We start from the raw sequence: 24,577 nt of genomic DNA, 5'->3' as shown, positions 1-24,577 counted from the left end.
TGATGTCGTTTTTTCTCCATTTTTTCATGGTTTTTTTTACACCCGGCGACATCTTTTTATGTTTTTGAATTTTTTTTTCCTTTTCGAACTTTACACTTACCTTATATGGACTTATAGTTCATGCCCTTGGTTCCGTTCTTTCTGACTTGAACTCTGCGTTCTTGATAAGTGCGCCCCTAGTGGTTAGTAGTCCGATCAAGGGGGGGTGTAGTATGGGTTAACCACTCCCTATATACAACGCTAAGTTAGCATAACCTCGTCAGCTGTTAGAAAGCCAGCTTGCCGCTTTTGCTGCTTTTGCACGCGACACTGTTGTTACATGTTATTCATTCGAGAACTGCTGACTCGACTTTGCTTCACATGAGAACCGTCTGTTGTTTAACATCCTTAACAGTGAGCTGTGACCTTGGTCTGTACACCGTGTAAAGAACGAGTCTGGGTCACTAGACGGTGCAGGTTGTTATGTTCAGGTTGATCGTACCACTTCTTAGCCATAACATACATACAGCTGCCAATACCTGAAAGACGAGCCCTTTAATATTACAGAGCAGCATGTTTTCTGTTACATTCGAAACGAAGAGCTGTTGCAGGAGAGAGCCTAGCTGATCCTGTGATGCGATTCCACTAAGCTGATCTATAAGGTATGGGGTCCCACATGCAAGCCTAAGAGACCTTCTATTAGTCTAATAATACCTTATTAGTTGCTAGAGAAAGGAGGGTGGTTGCTTTCCACTGTCATTATTATTACGATTGCTCCTTTCATTTTCTATGGTATTGTAACAATGCTGATGGTGCTGATCCTAACCCTTTGTCTGCTTGTGTTAGCCAAAGTACTGCATCTTAGGACGCGAGGTTTATAAAATAAACTCTTGAAACTTTACCTTGTCTTTGTTATTCTGTTGTGGACTGATATATAGCTACCAACGGGTATTTCGGATTCCCACCACTCCTGAGAGTATCTAAGTTGCTTGTTCTGGGTTGTCTATACATTGGGACCGCCAAGCTAAATCTCGGATAACGAATGGGACACTAAGCTAGTCGGATAGGGGTTCTTGGTTCTGAGGGGAGTTTCTGGTACACCACAATTCGCTGAGGTCCTGGTTTCCTGCGCATAGTTCTGTGCATAAGCAGAATCCCTGCAACACAACTACTGACAATATCTGTGAATTCCAATAAGTAGTAAATTTGCATCTAATCACGGAATACTCATACAGTTGCAGATTTACTATTTTTTGGGGTGTACCGGTAATTATATATACATATATATATTTATGTTCCTGCTCCGGAAAATGAAAAGCCAAAACCTCTCACTGAAATCAGAACAATGATAAAAACCAGAACAGAAGTAGCAGACCGAAATACCAAGCCGAGAATGCATTTATTTGGGGGATGTCACACCCCAAACACTCCCCTGAAGCAACACCCCTGTGTAGATGCTTCGAGGGAAAAGATAACTTTTTGTTCAGATAATCTGATCTAAATATTTTTTTACCTTGTGTATGTGTGTAGTGCATGTCCAAATATTGTATGCAGAAATATTATGAGACATTTATATTGCTTCATAAACTTTGTTCAATTGGGTGTAGAAACTTATTTTTGGAGAGAACAATACAAGACGTTGTTTATGAGTGGTACGCTATTCTCTTAAAAGTTAAGTAGACCGCTACCAGAAGAGACATGCACTACATAGGTCAGCAAGGACCTGACCTTATCAGTCAAGTTCACCCCACCTTCCAGAAAATAGGATTTTCTTCAAATAACTCTTCTCCTTGTCCAAGTTCAGATTCATTTGCATGGGGCAAGCCATTCCACGGTTTAAACGTTATGCTGTTTAAAGGGAGGAACTCTATTATTTTACCAACATTTTTGCACAGCACAGCTTTCATTAATACCCTCTTGCAGCAGGGTGACCTGTTGGTTTTCGTGAGCAGGGTCTGCTTTATCTATTATCTCAAAATCAAGGAGGCGGAGGGAATTAGGCGATCATTCTGAACAACTACAGTGAACAGAGGTCTGGGATACGTTTCTCTGGCAAGGCTTAATGTGGCTAGAAACAGCTTTGTGCAAAGTTTCAGAACAACTGTTCCCCTTGTAGATTCTTTTTTTTATATATAAATATTTTTATTGTGTTTTTGCATTGAGCAGAAGAGTAAAACCAGAAAAACAGATTGACACTGGCATGACACAGCCTTCTTTCTAAAGAAGACCTTATGGCTTGAAGCAACCTTTTAAATTAACCCAGATCACTTTAGTCCACCCATTGACCCCACACTTAAAAAATTCTGGGACAGCCCCTAGTTATTTACACCGTATGCTCAGCTTGCATGCACCAGTCCAATTCCGCCTTCTACTGCGACATGGAGGGTGGTGTCCCTCTACCTCACATCCGGGCAATATCTCTGCTGGCGACTGCAAGAGCGACTTTCCAGAACAGGATAGTATATTTGGGTAAAGTTTGGTTGCCCCATATCCCAAGAGCAACCAATGTCTGTGTTAGGTCCACCTGCTCTTCAGTAACCTTTGCGAGGCACTGACCCACCCGTGTTTAACATTACCGTATTCTAAGGCACTACCATATAGTGTGTAGCAATTTTCCACTCTAGCCACAGCCACGCAGGCACTTATCATCCGCTACGTTGCCCATATGGAAGAGTTTTGTTGTACTGTAATAGTCATAATGTAGTAATTTTAGTTGCACTAATCTGAAGCCCGAGTTTATGGTGAATTCTTTTGGGTAGCAAAGTGCCTCTCGCCAGTCCTCGTCTTTTAATTATCTCAGGTCCCTCTCCCATCTACAATGCGGTGCATTTAGGGATGGCTAGCAGTTGTTGACCAATGTCCAGTAAATAAGGGAAATGTTGTGTTTGTGCAGGGTGGCCCCTTGCACTCTTAATTCTTGTGGAGAATCATCTGCTACTTCATGAAGCAGATCCTTATACCCCTTGGGGGCATGTTGGATCGGTCTGTATTCACAGAGTAGTGGGAGCCAGATTGAACTGCCCTTGCAACTCTGTGACTGAAAGGAGGCCCTGCAAACCTGAAACATATCCTAACTTTGTTATCTCAATCATGTTCCATTGCTTCCTACACTCCAGTGCCCAGGATGGCAGACTCCCACAGCGGGGTCTGAAGTGTTGGTATCCCTTCCTAGCCCCATTTCCCCGGAGGCTAACTTCCATGAAAGGACTAACTAATCCATTGGGCTGGATGATGGGTCCGCTCTTTTGATCATATAGCTTCCTGTGTGGCTCTAGAGAATGCCTGTCATCCCTAAGTGGAGGTTCCTGCAAGGGGGCGAATGCCCAGTCATTTATGAGCAATAGCTCAGAGTTTGTAATGCTATACGTGGGGTCCCCCATCCCAAAGGGTAATAGCATTCACTGCCTTGAAGAATTCCTCAGGCAACTCCTATAATGTGTTCTGTAGTAGATAAAGGAACGTATGCAACACAATAATTTTGTATAGGGCAGCCCCACCCATCAGGGGACAGAGGAGGCGACCGCCAGTGACCCACATCTCTCCTTTAATCTTCAAGGACTCGTCCCAAGTTGTTCCTCTGGAACTCACCAAGGTCTAAGGTAACCTCCACCCCCAGGTATTGGAATCCTACTGTAGACCACCATAGGGGGCACAATCAATCCACGGGGGAGTTCTGTTATTCAGCGGGAAAGCCACAGACTTATGCCACTTTATACGGACCCCTGAATACCTCCTGATGGTTTCTAACATTTTCAGTGCTCTGGGAATGGAGCACATTGGGTTGGCTAGGTATAGTAGCACATCATCTGCATAAATAGACATAATGTCCTCCCAGTCCAGTCCCCATTGCAGCCCCCGCAACTGGGCGTCTGCCCGTACCCAGCAAGCCAAGGACTCCAGGAATAGGGCAAACAACAAAGGGGAGAGTGGGCATCCCTGTCTCATCCCTCTCTCCAAGGCAAACTCCCATGACAGGGATCCATTCATCTGCACCCAAACTACCAGCCTAGTGTGTATAAGACTTAACCAAGGAATTAGCTCTCACCTGAAGTCTATCCTACCCAGCATCTCGATCTGGACCCGCCAATCTACTGAATCAATTGCCTTTTTGGCATCCAGGGATAACAATATTGCAGGTTCACCCAGGGTCCTCCTTCTTGCAAGGGCAACCAAAGAGTCCTCTTTAATTGAAACGAGTGGATAGCACGGGCATAAATCCCGACTGGTAGGGAGCCACCAGTTTGTCACTCTACTGAATCAGGCAGTTAGCTAACACTTTGGCAAAGATTTTCACTGCTGTATGCAATCGGGTAATCGGCCTGTAGGAGGAACATTGGTCCGGTGGCTTTCCCTCCATGTGGATAAGGACAATAGTGGCTGTCCTTAGATTCCGGGCAAGCACTCCTCCCCACTGACCTCACCCAAAAGCTTGCGTATTGGGTCACATACTAATCACGTGATGCAGCAAATACATTTGGACGGGGGGTGGTTAGGCCCAGGAGTTTTCCCCCTGTGGAGCTGGTGTTTAGCATCTAGAGCTCATCAGTGCTGATCTCCATGTCAAGTGCTACTGAGTCCTCTCAGTCCAAAACCAGGGAAGGCAGGTCCCTCACAAACCTCCAAAGGTTGTCGCCCTGCACTTCAAACTGCACTTCAGGATGTACAAGTATGCGATGTGAGCTGCAAATGCCGCAGAGATTTCATCCGCAAACTGCATCAGCACCCCCTCTCCTGGTGTATCCAGCGTCTCCTTTGCTCTCTTTTCCCCAACCATGCCAACAATTTACCAGCTTTATTACCCACCTCATAATTGGTGTTGTTTGGCTTGGTAGTGGGCCTTCGCCTTTTCCTCCATCAAGCATCTATACTCTTCCCTAGTGAAAGCAATACAGTGTAGGAGTTCGGGACAAGACTGGAGAATGTATTCACCTTCCCAATTCCGACAGTCTAGTCTTAAAATTCGGCTACCTCCTGCAATCTTTCCTTCTTTTTCCCCCATTTACATTTTTTGCCATTTCTCTTTTTCCCATTACTAACCGCAGATTTGGTGTTAGGAATGAGAATATTTAGAGATCCATTCATCTTAGGTATCCAATGCCGTTTAACTTTTGCTTCAGGAAGTCCTTTACTGATAGTACTATGACAATCATAACAGCATATATTCACTCATATGGTATAACACACATGTGATTATTGCATCATAACATATGAGCCATTTTTTGGAGTTAGAACATGTCAATAATAATATTGCAACTAAACATTTACAAAGGGGAAATAGGGAATCCCTGATTCTTCTAAGGGACATCTTTCAAATGAGTACACTTTAGAAAAGGTGCTGAACTATAGCTGGCTTATTTTATGCACAAATGTAGTCCCAAACGAAATCCTTCCACAACATGGAGAAAAAACCCACATCTCACCTGTACAAACATTTCCATGGATAGAGCAGTCTTCGATCCGACGCTCCACCTTCTGTGAAAAATCTCATTGTGTGACTATTTCGCCGGTCTACCTCCACATATCTTTATAGACTGAGGACCTGACTCACAAAACATTCTGTATGAGTAGCTACAGCTTAATCCAGGCTTAGGTGTCGGTTCCACCAGACTATCCAGACCGGGTCGCAAAGCATTTTCTGTGAGCAGGTGTGTCTTTCTCCAGGCTGAGGTATGACATGATTGTGAACATCCTTGAAAAATATATACTTCCAGTTTATGCGTATAAGCATGTGGTATTCATGGAAACTACTCACGAAAAATACTATGTCAATTAGCCTGGAAATTCAGGTGTAACTCGTAAATTAATCTGGAGTAAAACACACCTACTCGTTGAAAAGCTTTGTGAATCAGGACCCAATTGGACAATTGCTGTTATCTTTCCATAAGTGTAGCTGTCCGGAGTAATCAGCAATGTGGACTGATTGTCTAAGAACTTTGAAGCCTTCTTGCATAGCTTCCAGAACACCAGAATCATCAACCTGTTTACCTAGTTCTGTCTTTGTGATTCAAAACACTCAATCCTGGCTGGCTTACATCACCGCCTTCACTTCATTAAAAACTGAACACTTGTCTTAGTACCTTCTTGATGGATGATCTGAGAAGAAGGTAAAGTGGCCAGTTAACTGAGCTGGAATGAAGACGAGGCTGATAGAGGACCGTTGCTGGCTGGCAAGCAATTTGGGCAGATGTCAGCACTTGTTCGGATACTTGCTGGCTTGATGGCTGCCAATCATACATAACCTATCAACAGAAATACAAACAAGGCTGATCAAACTATCAAGATTTAATTAATTTATATTATCTCTATTCAATCTTTTAATACTTGATTTTACTTCTAACATTCATTTTTATATAAATGGGCAAGAGGACTTCTGAATTCACATTTTCCCTGATAATAATTATGCAAACAATCCACGTAAATGTAACCCAATTTGGTACATTACATGCATTTTTGCTCAATATGCAGAACATCTGGCCCATTGAAGCACATTAACCGTTAAAGGACAGAGAAATATAGAGAGCAATAGAGAGGAAGAGAGATACAAATTTGAATTCTCATGATTTCCGCTTTATCATTACAGTCAAGGTAATCCATAGTACTTCAAGGTGCATAGGGGCGCCATCTAACTCTTCCAGGGGCCGCAGGGGAAAACACATGTCCTAAGATCCGACTAAGGCTGCTCTATGGGTACCACCACCCCTGAACAGGTACTCCACCACTTTCCTACCTCCATGCCCAATGATGATAAACTTAGGTGCAAGTACCACCACCAAATACTAACACGGAGGGAGTTTGGGGCACTGAGGTGGAACTCCCCATTTGCTTAGCAGTATATCCATCTCCACTCCCACCTTGTAATTAACAGGTGTTTGGTGAAACCTTGACAGAAGACACCGGCTAAGATAGGGGTATTTATGTCTTCTCAATTATCTGAACTTTGTCTCCAGGTTATTCAGAATTCAGCTGCACGTCTGCTTCTGCACCTGCTAGTTAAAGTACATGTAATACAACAACTTGAAAAGTTCAATTGGTTTTCTGTTTGCTACTTGGTGGCCTTTAAGGCACAATGAATTATCAACTGTGTTCAAATCCAGGGAGGGGAGCTTGTTCTTGAAGCCCAAAACCTAAACCTCCATAACTTGCAAAGATATTAAGATCATCTTCACTAATGTTCCTTTTGAGTGAAGAAAATTACTGAAACCAAAGTAGGAGGAAGATCCTTATAGCATCTTGTTTATAAATTATACAATAGGCTTTCTTAAGAAATGAATACTGAAAAACTTCTACTAATCAATCAGAAAGAGGTTACAACATGTTTTTTTAGTAATGAGGGTAGTCTCAAATTCAATTCAGCTTTATTCGGAGCAAGTTAATGTCCATAAAAGCAAACGCAGTCACATTCACAAATACAAAACATGAACACTTATAGCAGACATAATCACATTTCATATACAGTATTAATCATTAAAAAACATAAAATACACCTTAAAATTACATATCTACATCTAAAAAACACATACTTTTCCTCAGGTTGATGCATTTGTTTAAAAAGGAAGCAGTATAAAAACAAATATCAGCAGATTGTAGGTTAAAAATCAATTTCATAGCCTGCTCAACCGTGCGTGTACCATATTTAACAAACATGGGCTTTAGCAGAATAACACGAAAGTTAGAGTACAGCTTACAAAATAATATAAAGTGCATTGTGCTCTGCTTGGAAAAACCGTCACATCTACAAGGGCCTATAGGGTATTTTCTCATTACAGGATGTGCCACCAGATGATGCACTATTCCAAATCTCAATCTAGTTAGTACAAATTTATGTGTTGGTCTGGTGACAAGAGTTAGATAGACGGGAAATCCATCCATGGACAGATATCTGTTGTAAAACATAACAGTGGACAAAGAACCTGCAATTACTATTCTTTTCCTCTCGACAAAGGCTAGAAAAACCCTTTTCAGCTCAATCTTGGGGATTGATAAAACAGCGTTTGGATCAGTTACAATATTCAGGTTGAAAATATCCGAAAAGCACATAATAATGTATTTAATCCAGGGTATTGCTTTAACCTTATCTAATCGCATACAATCCTGGATTATAGACCTAGTGAAAGATTTTTCTTCATTCAACCAAATTGATCTCCACAACATCAAAGGTCTAAGTGACAAAAGATCGGATAAGTAGTTAACATTTAGTTCATGGTGACATAATGCATTGGAGGCCGAAGTGGGTAAACACAAAACTTTTTTAAGGAAAGAATTCTGTTCCAGTTGCAACTCATGTACGTCACTGTAACCCCAAATTCCAGCCCCATATAATGCAATCGAAACACATCTAGCCTGATAAATTTTTACCATATCTCTGGTCCTACGATCCCCAATTTTCTGTGCAAATCTAAAAATTCCATGTGCATTTCTAGCCATTTTATTGCGTATATTATTAAATTCATGTGTCCACTTTTTATCCTCAGCAAAAGTTATACCTAAATAACAGAATTTGTCCACCTGCTGCACTTTTAACTTGTCTATAAAAAACCCTTTCGCTGCATGTTTAATTTTCTTTGGGCCACAGATCATTGTAAAAGTTTTGCTTTTATTGATAACGAATTTTTTAGCTTCAATAAAAGATGCAAAACTATCCATTAATCGTTGTAACCCTATCGGGGTTCTTGACAGCAATACAGCATCGTCGGCGTATAATAACACCGGGACGGGGGTGCCGTTAATCATTGGAGCGTCTGCAGGTACTTCTTTTAAAATAGCATCAACGTTATTTATAAATAAAATAAATAAAAGGGGAGCTAAAACACAACCCTGCCTTATACCGCGTTTAACGCTAAAGTTCCTGGTGCATTCACCCTTCCTGCCAAAACGTACACATGTTTTTAGTCTCTCGTACATTCTGGCAAGAAAATAAATTATGCCCTTTGGCGCCCCTAATTCCAACAGGGTCATCCACAAAATAGAGTGGTCGACCATGTCGAAGGCGCTACTTAAATCAGCAAAGCACATATAAATATGGCCAGATTTGGCTTCGCTGTATTTCCCGATCAAGAATTCTAAATTAATGCATTGATCGAGTGTACCCCTACCTTTCCTAAAGCCATATTGGCTATCTGTCAGAATATGGTCCTGTTCTACCCATTCTTCCAGTCTAACCAGCATAATCCTACTCATAACTTTTACTGAAGCATCCAATAATGAGACTGGTCGGTAATTTTTTGCATCGGACCTAGATCCCTTCTTGTATATAGGTACAATTATAGACTCCTCCCAAGTTTGAGGGGGGCCTATACAGACCGCGGCATTAAAAACAACAGCCAACAACGGACCCCATACTTCTGGCGTCTCCTTATATACATCACTTGGGACCCCATCCGGGCCTTGGGCCTTTCCTCCCTTACTTGCCCTTATCCCTCTTTCCACTTCTTCCACAGTGATATCGAGTGGTATAATAGGCCATCTATCTGACCCAACATTACTATTTTTATTTGAGTCAAAAATACTTGAAAAATGGGTAATCCATCCTTCACAGGAGACATTTGCTGTTAACTCAGGCATATTTGTTTCCTTAAGGAACGGAGAATTAACTGTTGTCCAAAATAATCCAGAATTCGAAAGTTCTGCCGCCTGGTTAAGGGATTCCCACGCTTGTAGCTGCAAAACCTTCTTCCTTGCTTTAATAGCCTTTTTGTATTCTAGCCTCAGAGTAGTTATTAATTTTTTATCCCTAGGTCTTATTGCTAGGGCTTGCTTAAGGTCGGTCAGGGCAGCCGAACAATTTTTATCAAACCAAACAAAGCCAGACTTTTTACTGCCCCTACTACCGCTTGTGAACTTGTCGTTAATGGCATTGTTGATACCTTTAAAACTAGATAAGACCCGCTCATGATCTAATCTATTTTCTAAAATAAAGACAATGTCTGCTAAATTCTTCATGATAATAGACTTGGTTAATTCAGATGCTTTAGCACCTATCCACCTCAGCCTTACCCCATTAACCCTGTGCGCTTCAATGTTTTCAACCGTAGCCCCTATCACTTCATCATTCTCCTCCCACAAAGTCATGGGCACAATAATACAGTTATGATCGCTGGTATCCATTAATTCAATTTCAAGTGGGCCAAAACAATCGGCAATACTGGAGGATACCAACACATGATCAATTACAGAATTGGCACGCCAATTCCTAAATGTGGGGATAGGTGAACCATTACTATCCCTGCAACAGTCCAAAATTTCCAGGTCAAGGCACCCCATTAATGCATTCACTTTTTCCCCATACATATCATGCCCAAAATGTGGGGCCTCCCATCCAGCATTATTTGTAACCCCACATGCTTTTGTGGATAGTAATTCACATAATGAGACATTGAAATCCCCACACCAGATGATATCAAATACTTCATGAGAAATCGAACTTAGGTTCTCAATAGCATTGGTCAGATCGGTAACAATTCTGCCCCTGGTACTATCAAAAATGTTATTATAATAATTGATCAGAAGGATATTACGACGTTTACCTTCTTGGAACCAAATCATCTGTATTAGGTCCCCTACCGGCACATATTTTATCACCGTCATCTGTCGGTGGACCGATACAAGGGTGAGTAAACCCCCCTTAGCTCTACCCGGTCCCTCTCCATATGCTGGCAGGTTATATGAAACGAACCCCTCATAATCAATATTATCTTTGCACCAGGTTTCCTGAAAACATAGGATATCATACCTATTAATAAAGGAGTTCCAACCCGGGTCCCTACTTTTAGATTTCAGACCAGCTACGTTCCAGCACACCAACCTGGAACATATACCTGCTCTGATCGTACTCCCACTAATAGTACCTCGGGTATCTCCCTCCGTAATGCCAACCTCAGTAATTTGGCCCAAATCACCAGAGTTCATACAACCATCTGGTATGATCTCAGCCTCATCCTGTTCAGGCACCAATCTGGGGGTCAAAGTTGTTATACCAGAAATTACGGATATACAATCATCTCTATGATCCTCTAAATTCAGTTCCTCTTCCCTTCCCGCACATATCTCCGTCTCCTTTATGCGTCAATCATTAGAGTCCAGAGTACTAAGTGCAAGAAATCTGTTCTGTGTAGGGATATCAAAATGAGGTTTGCAAGTAGGTGGATAAGTAGAATTTCTATTGTTAGCCCTCCCTTTGTCATTAAGGTGATTATAAAAGTATCCCAGTGCTCGAGCACATACATTACCATCTAAGATTGGGAGGGATGCCGCTCTTAGGAGGACGGTAGAAACATGCTGTGGATATTTGAAGTTAATAATTACACAGTCCCCTTTTAATCTTTTCCTGTCACTCCCAATCCAGTTGGCTCTCCTGGTTGTCAAAATGTTGTCAGAAAAATTCAATGGGAAACCACATTGTCTATTTAACCACGACAAACATTTGTTTTTTAAGGAATCATGGGTTTCTTGGGGACCCTTATTATCTAGCGGTGGCACATTTGTGAGTACCACCACATATGGAGCACACTCAGGTGGGAGATTCACAGCACCCTTTATTTTGTTTCCCTCCCAACTGTTTATATTATCTATAGCAGGCAAATTACTGCCTGATGGGTCGGTGCTCATTTGTGGTATTGCCAGGGTAGCACTATCGTTCCCTTTATTCCCTATGGCTTTCTTAGCAGGGTCTCCCTGTCCTTGAATCTTACTTTGGGTGTTAGTAGTGTCGGTTACCACATCTATAGCAGGAGTAGCAGCAGACACTTCTCCCAATTTGCCTAAGGCCTTATTTAGCAAGCCACCCAATCTGACAACTTCTTCCGTTAACTCCTCTATTTTTAAAACCAGCGGATCTATTATGTCCTTGATCTTGGTACCAATAATCTCCTCAATGTTACTAACAATATTATCCTCTATTCCCACCTTATTAATTGTGCTCACGGCAGTATTCCCGATGTCTTTATCCGATGGGTCTACAGATTTCTGCCCGTTACATAATGTCCCCTTTTTAGACTGAAATTTCCTACATGTTCTCACTGTTCGTTTTTTTGGGGGAGGTAAACATTGTTCCACCCTGTCATGGCAATCGTCTATTATTGACTCATTGGGGCTAATTTGTACAGAATCAAGTTGCCCCAACTCAGTTAACTCAACCACCTCCGGGGTAGTAGAATCAAAGTGATTGTTTGCATCCTCCATGCCGGAGGTTGATAACCCTCCTGAAGGGCTCTCTCGAGGCGGGGTACTGGCTTTCCCCAATGACTGTCGTCTTTCAGAATTTATCTTACTAACCCTCTGAACCAAGTAGTTATCCATTGTACGTGGCCCCGAAGAGGCTTTAGATCTAGACATATTGTAAACAGTCACACCCTCGTCGCAAGCCTGCTGAATTGATAGAACGTTATGTCCGTTAATAATTACTTAGATAACAATTTTTAAAACACTGACAAATTATTAGCAAATACTCAATATCACCCCCGCTGCCTCTTACAGATCTTGTGACCAGGACCAGCGTCTCTGGTCCAGTCCAGTCTCCTCAGGCCTCTGAGGGCCACAGAGGGCCCGCCCTTTGCCCGGGCTTAGCCCGGCGCCGCCCGCGCGCGTCCCGCGACGCGGAGGGAGCCTCGCAGTTATAAGCGCCTCAGGGCGCGCAGGGAAGCGGAAGCGGAAGATACCGCTAGGGACTCTGGGGGCTGTAGTCCCTTTCGCGGCGTCCAGCGCGGTCTCAGCGCGGTCTCACAACCTCCGACCCCCGGGCAATGCAGAGTGCGCAGCGGAGCGTCCTTCCACCAGGTAGGTTTGTTGGCAATGTCCCCCGCTCCACCGAGGGAGCCTCGCAGTTATAAGCGCCTCAGGGCGCGCAGGGAAGCGGAAGCGGAAGATACCGCTAGGGACTCTGGGGGCTGTAGTCCCTTTCGCGGCGTCCAGCGCGGTCTCAGCGCGGTCTCACAACCTCCGACCCCCGGGCAATGCAGAGTGCGCAGCGGAGCGTCCTTCCACCAGGTAGGTTTGTTGGCAATGTCCCCCGCTCCACCGAGGGAGCCTCGCAGTTATAAGCGCCTCAGGGCGCGCAGGGAAGCGGAAGCGGAAGATACCGCTAGGGACTCTGGGGGCTGTAGTCCCTTTCGCGGCGTCCAGCGCGGTCTCAGCGCGGTCTCACAACCTCCGACCCCCGGGCAATGCAGAGTGCGCAGCGGAGCGTCCTTCCACCAGGTAGGTTTGTTGGCAATGTCTCATTCAGTTACAGCCTGTTTGTTTCATGCCATTATTTCTCTCAGTGTCTGACACTATCTTGTCTGTTGGAGAAAGCACCAGGAAACGCTTCCTGCAAGCACAGTACCTTAGAAAAGATGTAATCTCAAACTGAACTCAAATGTCTATAACATTTCCAACCGTAATGCCACACATGGATAATTGATCAAGTCACCCATTGACTTCCGTCAATACGTGTTGCATCTTTCCTTTAGTTATGATTGTAAACTTTCATGATAGTAACCTTTCCTAAACATCACATCTTCTTGAGAAGTTGAAGCGCTTTGATGGGACCAGACTGATGGCAAGGGTAAACTTAACACCATGGTATTCTGCCTTTCAAAGAGTATCAATCTTCAAATCAAGTTATTTTGGAATCTGTCCCTTAGGTACACAATTGGCTCTTTTTCTGTTGAGTGCCTTCCCTGAAGTTCCTGTCTACACAGCCGCCTAAGAAAACATACTTTTTTCTTTGGGGTTTTCTATTGTGCTTAATGTAGCTGTTTTATTCTGCCACTTTGCTTGTAATTTTTTTAACTGCATACTTAGGGCTGACTTGACAGCACAGCTGTCGGTCTGAGTTCATGTAATCATAAAAAAAGTTTGAAAATAAGTATAGAGAGGGGGTGTTTTGCACAGCTCCTTTGTTGATCTTCTTCCCTACGGCATCTTGATTAGGCATCAGCTATGTTACTCCGCATAAGAACAGCGGAAGCCGTTGCATGGCTCATAACTGATGGAAGCCTTTTAAATGTCAATCCCATGTCAATTATAGCAGGCAGGGCTTTACATTATCAAATCTCTCACACATATAAGAGGAAGGAGTGCTATATTGTGAACTATGTGACAGATATAATAGGAAGACGTTTTAAACTATGAAATCCATAACAAATACATTGTGCATTGTTTACCAATCAGAGACCTTCTTACACAGATCTCTATTTCAGGAGGCGCTACAGGGGGTTGGTTTTCATTATCTGCAGTTGTTATTTTTTGTTTAGTAGTTGGTTTTATGTGAATTAAAGCAAGTTTTCTTTATAAAAGTAAAATTATTAGCTGGCCATTCATGTATTACATGTTACTGTGTTCTTTGCGGAGTTCTGTGTTTCTAACCCACAGCACCTCCCTCAGTAAGACTTGGACTCCTTAATTTCGCTACTATGAAAGTCAAAAGTAGCTGCTAGAAACTGCTCCCGAGCTATCCATGGGAGGCAGGGAGGCAGAGTCTATGAACAGAGGGGGAAGAGTCTGCGAGCACTAAATGGTCTAGGCCGTAGTGGACAGGAAACTACCTACTAGAGAACGACATAGGTCAACGGAGAAACTTATTTTTGCCCATGTAATTCACCTCAACAAAGACGAGAAAGGTGGAGTGTGTATACTAACTGCAGTACATGTTGATGGTAATCCACGCTGATGGGAGACCGTGTGATACAAAAAACAGTGGGCAGGTAATGGAGAATGGTCTCCTATGGAGACAGCGGGTCTCCCTGGCCTCGTTCTTTGACGTTAATGCAGGCCAAGACTTTCTATGCTCCACATTACAGAAACTGATCGCAACAGCGACTGGCCCATTGATAGTGCGAAGAGACTGGAATTTAGAAGTACATGAAACCAAGTTTGGGTCAGCAGAGCTGTATGGGGGCACGGGACGCTGTCTAGAAAAGGCTTGCAGTGGTTGACAATGTCTTGGAGACATCTGAATCTCATTCAAATAGATTACACACATCTTGCGGAAGCACACAAATCTTATGCGCATCTAGACATGAGCCTGACTGACCACACTCTTATACAATTGGCCCAGAGGGCAGAGTACCGAGGTGGAGACTCAGCCTAAACAGGCGTAATCCCAATGCATAATGTGCAAAATACTCTAAGTACGCTGGCAATGACATCTGCTGCTGTAATCCAAAATATTAATTGGCCAAGGTAGGGCAAATTATTTATGAGTGTGGGATTAAAAAAGGTAGACTGCTGGCCTCAAGGCTAATGGCTAACCACAATCAAACCTTTGTGGGTGCAATATGGGAGAGGGGGATGTGTCAGTGTTGACAGAGGACTGGGGGAATGCAAATGGTTCCACAAGTTCTACAAATGACTGTACAACGTTGCTGTCTCGGACCCAGAATAAGGTATACATATTGAATGCAAAGTTAAAGAGACTCCAAGCAGAGGCAATTGAGCAGTCTATTACTAAGGATGAAGTGCTAAAGGCCATCAAAAGGCCTTCAAACCATCTAAAGCCCCAGACACAGATCACTTCACCCCATTATATAAAACCTTCTGGCAGCCATTCATAGATTTACTAACAAGGTGGTTCAACTCATTCGCGATAAGCAAATGAGTTGCCCCCTTAATGCTGACAGCCAAAACAGGTCATCCCAAAAGCAGGAAAGGCAGAAAAGACTTTGGGACCTACAGGCCCATCTCACTACTCAACATCAATGCAAAGATCTATATGAAAATCCTCACACTGAGGTGGACAGATTCCTTTCCCAATAGTTCACCCAGACTAGTCTGATTTTGAGAAGGGCTGGTAAGTCAGCGATAATACGAGGTAAATTACTAATATGATTGAACAGGCCAAAAAACTTAAGTGCAAAGGGATTCTCCTCTCACTTGATGCCAAGAAGTTCTTTAAATGGGGGAAGTTTCCTCCTGGAAGTGATAGTAGCAAGGAGAATCAGAAACAGGTTCATGAAAATAGTATGGACAGCCTACGCAGGGCAAAGCATGCAGATCAGACTTAAAAACACACTTTTCCGGATAATGACTACAAAAAGGGGAACAAGACTGGGGGTCCGCTCTTTCTCATTCTTTCTGCCTATAACTGGAACCCTTAGCACAGAGGATCTGCAACAATGAGACTATCAAGGAGTTTAACTTACAGACCAATGAGTTCAATATACTGATGTTTGCTGACAATATTCTGCTCTCAGTCTCCGACAAGATTATGTCAATAATGAATCTGTTACTTGAGCTTACACAATTCAGAAACCTCACCAGCTACAAAATAAATGTCACCAAAGGGAAGAAACTTATGAGTTTCCCGTAACCTGCTCACCCATTTACAAGGCTCCCTCGCATTCAAATGGAGAGGCAGAGCTATTCAGTACAAATGGATGCACCTCATACACATTTCAGTGGGTTCTCCCCGCGAACTACACACCCTTGTCCACCAAGATCAAGAGGCCTTCAGAGATGGCATAACCTGGATCTGTTGTAGCTAGGATGAGTGGCATCCATTAAGACAACCATCCTACGGACCCACCTCCTCTTCCACTACCTACCAGTGATGATACAGAAGAGCACTTGGACAGCATCCAAAAGCAGCTATACACCAACTTCATAAGGGGGTGGGGGTGGAGAAGGACAAGGCTAAGGATCAGACAAAGCTTTAACCCCATAAACAAAAGAGGCTTGGGCATCACAGACATACTTAACAATTACAAAGCAGTGCAAATGTTATGTATGTTGGAGTGGTCGTGGAAAGAGATGGAGCACCAATGTTGCTTCATTGTCCACTTGCTGGAGGGACAGTCAATGTAAGAGGAACCTTGCATTAAGAGCAGCAATTGGACAGAGGAAGTGACCTGAAAGGGGGACTGGGTGAGACATTTGGGTTCCGATTCACAAAGGTAACTTACACTTTAGAGTAAGTTTACTACTATTCAGTATTCACAAACTACACTTTTGTAGTAACTTACTCTTTTGTAGTAATTTACACTATTGTAGTAACTTACACCTTTGTACTAAATCCAGCACTACACCCTTCCATAGAAAAAAACGGAGATTAGGTCTTAAAATAAAACCTTGTAGGAAATAATGTGACATTTCTTTAAATTAAATTATCTAAAATAGTTAATATAAAGAAATATAAATTAATGTTAAAAATATATTTTGAAAGTACATATTAGACAATTATAAAATATTTAATAACCTATTATTAATTTAAACATAATGTAACATTATATTGTATTAAAAATAATGGCATTCATGTTTATTAATTCTATATATCACATTTAATAATTATTAATGCACATTAAAAAAAATCCGAAATTTCCCTTTATGAAAATTTTTGTTACAAATTAATTTAATAGCGTTGTAGCATTTTTCTACTCTATTCTACATTTACAGCAAATACATAAAATTAGTTTACATTAATACTTAACATTAAGATATTTTTAATATTGATTTTCATGTTAAATACATTTTTCCTACACTTTACAAAAGAGAGACTCCACAGTCAGAGCACAGTATAGAGAAATAAAAAAATAAAAAAGTATGAAATCATGCAATGTAAGAATGCCCCACCCAAACTTCAGACTTTTTGGGAGGGGGTTTCTACACAACATACAATGGATGAGCTTTCCAGTTCCAGCATCGGCTCCTAACATTTTGGGTAGGATTCCAGTGGTCCGGTGGAGCTTTTTTAGAAGTAAAGTAAGGCACTGGTACTAGCAATGTTACTCACGGCCAAGCTGACACTCGAACAAATGGGGCAAAGCATATCCTCCACTCCTGATAAAGATTAATACCATAAATTGTGGATGATGCTAGCAATTGAAAACTTAGAAGGGTCTGAACCATGGTAAGCTACAGTTGTCCCCAAGGCTGGAAACCAGCTTAGGAGTCTGCGCTGCTGTTGCCTGCCCTGGAAAAAGAGGAACATCTATGCATTGTCTGCTGGTTAGATAGAAGATGACTCTTGACCAGGAGGACAGGAACGATGCCAACCATCTGAAGCTTGTGTGAAGGTTGTCTGAAGGAAGCGAGCTACCCAAGAGGCATGACCAAAGTGCAGCCCTGCAGGCCATATCGGAACCAAAGCCATCTGCGTTACAAGAGGGATGTGGTAAAGCAATAGAAATTACAGGAATGTGAGTGGGGTGAGCCTCTGTCCCCTCACCCACCCACTCCCTTGCTTTGTGAGAGCCATATTATGTAATTTACAGCTTAAGACAAACAAGGGGTTCATTGATGCTTGAACATGTTGGAGCCATCGTTGTAGCCATTACAGTTTCTGACATACACCTTTTAAGGATACAACTAGACCCAATACATTAACCTTATTTCCCCAGTTACACCTGGGAAACGGAGAGAGGGGGGGTTAGTGAATTCCCGAGCCCAATACAGACCATGACAAAGCATCAATGGTATAAAGGACTCTAAAGTTTACTTGCCACTGGGACACAATATATGTGTGTTAGTCTATTTCTAGCCCCTGTAGTCCTCTCACATGTGATTTTGTTTTTAGTAGACAATTTGCAGTAAAACCTAGTCTCCCATTGAACTGTATTCAGGGTTCCCCTTATTATGAACTAGCAGAGTCCAGTGGCTCTGTATAATGGACACTGGAACTTTGTGAAGTGGACCAGTTCTCTTGCATCTTAAAGTAATTCATTTCACTGTGACTCTGAATCCCAGCTCACTTTTGAGTGCTGGAGTTTAGGTTGTTCAAAACATATCTGTGATTTGTGACATTGTTGTCAGATTCCTACCTGCATGGGACCACATGCACTGATTTGATGCCATTTGCACAGAGAGCTACTATGAAACTAGATCAAAAGGCAGACAATGCCACAGTAAACTGACTCCATTGTAGCATTCTGTTTGGCACCTTTGTTTCACTGACCTGAGAACTGTAATCAAAGCCATAGCAAAAGGAGTGAGCACGAGAGGTTTCTGAGGGCAGAGAGAACCTACTGTCAACAGCATGGCTTGGTAAAGATTTACCTTTGATTCCTGTAATTTTTTTGGGAATTCCCTGTATTCTTCCTTCAGTTGCCTCAACAATCACAGAAGCCCACTGGAGACGTCCCTATCCTTTTTGGCTTTGGTCTTTATTAGAGCTGTGCTCTGGTGACAAGGGTACATTCAAAATATACCCCCTTTCTGAATGAGAATGGCTAACACTCACAGACTATGAACTGACTGTACATCATGTCAAGGAATGTACAGTTCAAGAGCAAAAGCCTTTTTATCTGTACACCAGTGGAGATACAACCTAGCGGCTTGTCCCAGAGCCTCTAGGCACGGCATACAGTTTACAAAAAAAAAAGAAAAAATGTAACATGCGTTGGTCTGACTGGAAATCACAGGGACATAGCTCAAGGCCTTATTCACTTAGGTGTCTCTTAGATAAGAGAACAGAAGATGAGATACTTAAAATCCAAACCTAAGCAAGTAAAATCTCTGGTGGTGAGAAGATAAAAAATAAAGGTAGGGCTCCATAAGGTTTGTTGTAACTAACATATGATAAGCAGGCACTCTTTTCTTATTGAGGTCTTGAGATTCTCTTCTCCTTTCCCAAATAGTGAGAAATAATATTTTTAAACGCCTTTTGGCCACAGCGGCATCGTCAAGTGGGTTATAAAAACATTCAGACCTCAAAAACATAATGAATTGTTCTTTAACATACCTCAGCCATGCTATTCTATAAACATAATAGAGCCGTGGGCCATCAGAGATTCTGTCTCGATTTAAAAGGGTTTCTTGCTTGGGCTAAACAGTATGCCGCAGCATAAGTGGGGCTATCTTAATGCGGTCCCCTAAATATGGTGGGCTCAGCTCCATATGATAGGCATAAGTGGGCACACTGGTAGATATGGATAGCAGGCTTCCCATCTTACCAACAAGTCATCCATCTCTTTCCATACTTTGTGCAAGTTGAACTATCATTAAAAGTCCTTACCTTTACCAAAGCTACAATACTGCTTGAACAATTATATTATTGAGTGTTATTCAATGTATTATTCATTATTACATACATTTGTAGCACACACAATCACCCGCGAGTGTATCCTGGCACTGAGCAGGTGTGTGTGCCTAGTCCTGCCTATTGTAGATTTGTTAATTGAAGATCCAAGACTTTAGCTTCTAGCAGAATTCAAGAAGAGAGGAGGATGCCCTAATGTGGATGGGAGGGCGTTCCACGCTTAAAGGAGCATTGTAATAGAACACCTGTCTTCCTGATCCGGTTCTATGTATGCATGAGATGTGTGTGAGTAGGGGTCCTGGGGAGCAGAGCTGTCTGGATGGTTGGTGAAAGGAGATACAACTGTTCAGATAGGTGGGACCTAGGTTGTGTAGTGTTTTGAAATGTGTGTGTGAGGATTTTGAAATGAATGCGTATGTGAGCAGGAGCCAGTGACGCTTTCGGAGCTGTGGTGTGATAAGTTTTATGCGTGGGAGGTTGAGGATGAGTCTGGCTGCCAAGTTCTGACTCTTTTGTAGTGTTCTAGTGAGCTGCTTGGTGATCCCAGCCTAAAGGGTGTTTCCGTAGTCCAACATCCTCGAGAATAGTGTGGAAGTGAGTGACAGTTTTTCTAGTGTTGCTTGGGCGCCATTTGAAAATCTTCTTCAGCATCTTCAGGGTTTGAATGCAGGATGCAGTGACAGCCTTGCTGTGTGCAGTCATGTTCAATTTGCTGTGATGATTATTCCGAGGTTCCTGCAGTGGTTGCTGGTTATGGGTGTGGTTCCGAGTTCAGTCGGCCATCAGTTGAAGTTCCATGGTCAGATGTTCTTGTCAAAGATCACTACTTCTGTCTTGTCTTTGTTGAGCTTAAGACAGCTGGCTTTCATACAGTTAGCGACTTTGGTCATGCAGATGGTGAACTTTGTTTCTTGTGTTGTGGGTCTTGTCCAAAAGGGAGGGAATGAATTGCGGGTTGTCGAAGAGGATGTCGAAAGTTTGGATGAAGTTGGCCAGAGGGATCATGTATGCGTTAAAGAGGGTGGGGCTCAGCGAGGAAACTTGAGGCACTCCAAAGATTAATTTTGCGGGCTTCCGGGGACTAAGATGCAATGCTGACAGTTTGTGTTCTATCAATTAAGGGGCAGACCCAGCAGAGAGTTGTTTCTTGGATGCCAATCTAGTGCAGGCACCTGACGAGGATAGGGTGTGAGACCATGTCAAATGCTGCAGGGAGGCCCATGAGAATGAGGGCTGCTACGTCTCCTCTGTCAAGGATCATGAAGATGTCATCTAGGGCGGCAATGAGTGCTGTTTCTGTACTGCGTTTGGGCCTGAATCAGGACTTGAGGGGCAGGTGGTTGGTGAGGAGTCGGTTGATAAGTTTCTCGAAGACCTTTGCCGGCTATGGTGGGAGAGAAATGGGTCTATAGTTAGAAAGTGTGGCTATTAAGTGGATGATTTCTTGAACTAGGGCTTGACGGGGCCAGTTTCCAGGAGTCCAGGAATGTAGCTAAGCCTGTGGAAGCACTGAGGATGGGTATTAGTGCTTCTCTGATCAGTAGGATTCCTTTGGTGACTCCGTAGTGGGGAAAGGGTCAGACGGAGCACCCAAGTGGATGTTCTTCATGTTAGCACCAATTTTAACAGCGGTGTCAGCAGGCCACAAGGTCAGTGTTTGCTCTTTGGCTGTGTCTGAGGTGTTTTCCGCTCTAATGCTTGACTGTTTGCTCATGCTATCCTGTGCGTTAACTACTTAAAAGTTGCAACTTGATTATCCAACTGGAGTGCAATGTGTTGTGGCCCTGGGATATCAGTGGTAAATGACAGTACACACAGAAAATACTGCCCAGTAACCCTTGGATACCTCATTTAGCTCAGAAAAGGCTTCACACTTCTCACCACCAACCTACCTACCTTTGAGTCAAGTATATAACTCCAAATGGTTAACCAACTGGAGTGCAATAGTACCCGACATTCTGAGGTACCCATGATAAATTTCAGGATTGACCATAAATAATGTCCTGTAACCATTATCTTTACAGGACCTTTAGAAGAGGCCTCCTATTCCCACTGCTTTTTATGTCATCCTAAGCAATCTTAGATTTTTTCCATACCCATCTGACCTTTATTGAAAAATTGCTCATGTTTCATTCACAGCCAATACTTGGAAACAGCCATGGTTGTAGGTGAATGTGCATACATACATAACCAACATCATGAATAGCTTATTCCACCAATCAGTAGGATGGATGAACAAAGCTATCAACCTACGAGGGTCGAAGATTATTTGAGGACACAGAACAAACAGAATAATTTAATAAGTACATGTAGGCAGAGAAATAGGTTGCTAAAAGAGTACAGGCACCGGTCTGCATGAGTCGATCACTTGTGAGTGCTTTAATCGCTAGTCTGAGGACAACTCCTAGCGATCAACACAAGGAGACTGGTGCTCATAATCCTTTTGTGACACGTTTCTCTGCTGCCTTGAACAATTAATTAATTGATTAGATACTTTAGTCATTGATTGTAAAGGCAAGTGCTAGGACCCATTTGCTCTTGCGCTAAAAGAAAAACAAAAATCATATTAAAAAAATAATTCAGGCAAATTTAGAAGGAACCAAAAAGACATCTGATCTGTTGGAACTGGACCACAGATCCAGGTGCAGCTAACAGAGTTTTTGGAAACTACCATTCAGGTAAACTAATTTCAGAAATTATAGAGAGAAACTCATGTTGAATAAGCACACAAGGAATTGAAGGCAAAAACTTGTAAATAAGAGGACTTTATTAAGTCATGTTATGATTTGATTCCAGTATGTGTTCTGTGTATTTTTTGTTTACTGTTAACTAATATATGTTAAAGGTGTTGCAACCCTACAAATATTTAAAGCAAACTGAATCTGCATGATTTATGGAAATAATTTGCACACCCCAACAGTGAATCAGTTTCTGTTGTTGAGCTCAAACCGCTAATGCTGATCAATCCCTAAAGAGAACCCCAGCTGAGATAATGAGAGTGACACTCAGGTTCATATAGGGCTATTCAGGACCCCCTTTTTTGGTCGCAGCCTACCATACAGCGCAGATGTATGGTTTGGTATAGAAATTTTGGGAAGTTTAAGAAAGTTAGACCTAGGAATTCATTCCGTCTGTTACTTACCATTGGCTTTGTTGTTTGTAACTCACATTTGCTGGCTTTATTAGCTTTAGGCTGTACAGCTTGAGTTTGTCCCTCCTGTTGTCAAAACCTTGTTTCCGGTGTCCTTCCACAAACTCGTTTTTCTGTAAACAGGCTTTTAAATCTTGTTCTAATCTTGGCACATTTGCTGGACATTCAAAGACGTAGGTCAGAGGTTAAGCTGTGTCTTCCAGGGAGTTTGGTGTTTACTTTGCTTTTACTGACTTTCAAGTGAAAGCGTTTACGTTTATAGGAAAGCGGAATGTAGATGACTGAACCTATGGAGCCTGCTTGTGCCACTCCAATCCTCCATTTTGCGAGACTGTAGCATACTTAAATAATACATTATGTAACAAGTGGATGATACATTTTTATTTAAGCTAGATAGGTAAGTGAGGTATTGCTTTTAACAGAGATTCTTTTGCTACTTGCAGTAAATGAATTGTAATCCTTCCAATATAGGACAGTGAGCTATAAAGAAGGTGACTCCTACACCTTGTAACCCACAGCGTTTAATGCAACAAACATCTTGTACATTGATTTATATACTTGTGGGCCGCATCAAAGGTTTGGGGGGCGCTTGCGGCCCCCAGCAGTTCTTTCAGTATCCCTGCGTTAGGCATTTAACCCTTAGTCACATTCAAATACATACGTCATTATTTTTTTAAACACAAGCCTCTCCACACTTTTCTGTGTTCACCCTTTTTTTTAGACACATTGAGTTTTACGGTAATATTTTGAAACTTCCAATTTTCACACCTTTTGAGTCTCACATATTCTCATCCACTCCCTGCTTTTATACACACACTTACAGCTTCCAACACATACATTCCTTTACTGTATTCTCACTATGCTACCATAAACAATATTTAGAAAAAAACACAATTCCATCGTTCACAATAAACAAATATACATAAAAAAAACAGCAGCCAATGCATAAACCATGGTTTAACCTCTTCCAAATAAAAATGAATAAATACATAGTTCAGCTCTAACTTTTACAAATTTTCTTCCTTCGACAAATAACCAATACATCAAAACACATAAAATTACAAGCAACACAACTATTTCTCTTTATTGTTGTTACACAAAATGTTCTATTATAATCAAAGGGTTGCTTACTCTCACTACTTTGCCTGAAGTACTGACCATTTTCAATAGAAGTAAACAAACAATAGAGGCTACTAAAAAATAAATGGTCATCTTGTACAAGAAAATCGCGACAGCTGCCAGCAGTGATGGCTCACCTGGTAACAAGTGGGTATTACAGGGGCTGGCAGTGAACGTTCTTTGATTTTAAGGGTTAAAGGTTCCACTATGTGTAACAGAAAAATAATTAATGATGAATCTACTTCTAAGTAAAAGCAGTCATTAAAATGGAGACTTTACTCTTTCAGATAAACTAGAGTAGTCTCAATTATTAGGATCAGGGTGGATGGGCATTTAAGGATACCCCCACTCTACAGCTGTCTGTCCAATTTGGCCCCTTG

General features: G+C 42.2%; 1 protein-coding gene across 8 annotated transcripts in view; it reads right to left on the bottom strand.

The window, feature by feature from the left end:
• PARP4 (poly(ADP-ribose) polymerase family member 4) overlaps positions 1-24,577 on the bottom strand; it is a 2,159,601-nt gene that overhangs the window by 2,025,012 nt on the left and 110,012 nt on the right. For all 8 annotated transcript variants that reach the window (XM_085621544.1, XM_085621545.1, XM_085621546.1 and 5 more), the window contains exon 2: positions 6,057-6,218. The gene's annotated coding sequence lies outside the window, so the exon portion shown is untranslated. The remainder of the gene's footprint in view (positions 1-6,056; positions 6,219-24,577) is intronic.

Source organism: Triturus cristatus, chromosome 8 (genome assembly GCF_964204655.1).
Source record: "Triturus cristatus chromosome 8, aTriCri1.1, whole genome shotgun sequence".
Taxonomy (NCBI): domain Eukaryota; kingdom Metazoa; phylum Chordata; class Amphibia; order Caudata; family Salamandridae; genus Triturus; species Triturus cristatus.
This window is presented reverse-complemented; position numbering and strand designations above follow the sequence as displayed.